Source organism: Nanorana parkeri, unplaced genomic scaffold, assembly GCF_000935625.1.
Source record: "Nanorana parkeri isolate BGI_ZX_2015 unplaced genomic scaffold, ASM93562v1 scaffold1254, whole genome shotgun sequence".
NCBI classification, from domain to species: Eukaryota; Metazoa; Chordata; class Amphibia; order Anura; family Dicroglossidae; genus Nanorana; species Nanorana parkeri.
In genome coordinates, this window is record NW_017307522.1 from 257427 (window position 1) to 260221 (window position 2795).

Consider the following 2795-nt stretch of genomic DNA (forward strand, 5'->3'; position numbering starts at 1 on the left):
TATAAAGTAGCCACCTCTGCAAGCTCGCTCCCGTTATGGACTATAATCTCAGGTATAGTTCAATCATTTGTAATCACTGGAGCGAGCTTGGAGCGGTGGCTACTTTACAATACATACCGGGACCATGGGAAACAAAGTAGCCACCCTCCAGAAGGAAGGACAGTATCAGCACCAATTCAGAGATGAATTGAGGATCTACAGCTGAGTGATACACAAATAAGATACATTTTTGTTAATAATTAGACCACTTGCAATTTAAAGATTTAACTCCTAAGTTTAGTGTCACTTAAGTGTCTGTTAGGCATGGAAGTGCAGTTTACCTTAAGAGGTACTCTTTGTATGGGAATACATGACTATCATGCTTATTCAATTTGGAACTTTACTTGGTTTATTAAAATACTGCACGAGCAAAGCTAAAGCACAAAGTGCAGTAATCCAGAGCAACCAATCTGATATTATAACATGAGTTGGAGCACTTTACTTTGCTACTGGCTTACTGAATAACCTAGGGGCTAGGGTTAGGTAGTCATAGGGGAAAGGGGCAAAACGAACTTGTTAAAGATGGTTAAAAAAAAAAACCAAACATAATACAAATCTATCGGTTAAAGAGAAAGAAAATAACGAATATAACAAACCCAAGCAGAACAAGTAATGGGACGTTTTCGCATTTCAAATACTGATATACATCATAGGAATTCATAAACCCTGTTCACATTTGAATAAATACTACTTAACAAAAGCATGTTTATTTTATACATAGTAAATAAAGTTTGTACAACCAAACAGGAACTGAGCAGAGCTCTTGCACATCCTGTTAGCTCCTAGAATAATGTTTCCTTAAGAGTAACATTTGTTTCGAGTAAAGATGGAAAATGTAGTTAAAAGTTAAACATTTTATATTGCTAATTAATTTTTACACTTAGAGTACTTTTGTAAGGCAAATGATCACTGCTTTGACCGATCTGCTTTAAAACAAAAGGAAAATGAAGATATCAGTTTCACAATGCCCCGCTTATGGTATTCAGTGCTAAAAAAAAAGGATACATGAATCTTACAAGTCCATAACTTAAATATATAAACTGGATATTTTTAGATACACAGGCCAAACATTTCTCACCAATATCAGGCTCATCACACTAAATCACAGTTAAATATTTATTCTAAGATGGCTGATTTCCTGGCAATCATCAAGACTGATGTGATCATTATCTGCTGTGCTGGTCATTGCAAGGACTGTTTTCCTCACAAAGGGCCAGAATTACTGACCACAAATTACCACTATTGTCCTCCAAGTGCATTCACCTTTTGACCCTTCCAATGTGCACAGTCATATTAAAAGCAATGTGGGCACTACATCCTACGTGTGTGGTCAAGTTGGGGATTGTCAGGAATGGCCTGTGTATGACCTGCTTCAGTACTTTGATTCATGCATACAAAAACTGGATGAGAATTGGAATGATTGAATCTAGCAACCAATGAGATTCAAGATATCATTTTTCTAATGCTTGTTAGAACTGGCTAACATCTAATTGGTTCTTGTATCTACATCACCATTTTACTTTCATTAAGTTCTTATTAACTTGAAATCCTGATCTCATGAGGAGCATAACATCTCATATACGAAATAGTATTGCTGAATCTGTATGTGTTACTGACCTTTTTACTTAACTCTTTTCACTTAACTTTCACTTAATACCACATACTGTTTTTTTTTTATAAATTGGATCATGTCTGCTGTCTGGAACTGTGGCACTCCAGTAAAGTGTCACCTGACCTAAACAGCTTTGTAGAGTTAGCCCTTACCTCATCAGAATATTCCTTTAAGTTGACAGAAGCCTTAGCTAACTTTAAAGCCAGCTGCCACGGCTTTAAGTCACATGACCCAGAACAGTTGCACCACAGTACATGTTTACTACAACTGACAGGTGAGTGCCTTCAATCCCATCCCTCCCTAATGCCTATATATATTTTAAAGTGCACCTAAACTTTAAGTTAAGGTTCACTTTAATTGACTAGATATAAGTCTTATAAAACTGTTTATGACCAAGCATAGTAAATAAATGTTTGTCCACCTGATAACTCCATTGCAGTCTGTTTAAAAAAAATGTAAACCAATAACAGTTATCAATGTATATATTATACAACTATAAAATCCATTGATCCAAAGGCATGCTGGAAGGTTATTTGGCTCCTGTCTAAATTGGCCCTGTATGTATGCATGTGAGATAGGGATCTTAGATTGTAAGCTCCAAGAGGGCAGGCACTGATGTGAATGTGCAGTATGTAAAGCGTTGCGTAAATTGTTGGAGCTATATAAATACCTGTAATAAATATTATAGATTAGATAGTAAGTCTTCCATTTTTCGAAGTATTTTTAATTCTTCATGTGAATAGTTGTCTTGAGTTTTTTCCCCCCACATTAGTAAATCATTGGGAAAACCATTGTGAAATATGGTAACAAGATTCTTGTTGTCTTTTAAGTTCTTACATGAAAGTAGTTCCTAGTGGCTTTCATATCCATTGCCTTTGTGAGATGAAAGGGTGTTGCATCTTTTAAAATAAAGGCATTTTGTAGACTACTCAACTTAACAACCAGTCCTGAAATACACTATTGTAGTCTCCCTCGATGTGAAATATAAGCTAAAAAGGAGCACAACTAATGTGTTTTTAAAATCCAGCTAGCTAATTTTGCACCGGAAAACTGCAAGTGCCACAATCAGTTTTAAAGAATAAAAACTTCTGTATGGTAAATAAAATGTGCATTAGTATAGAAATGTTTGAATGTGTTAGATAGC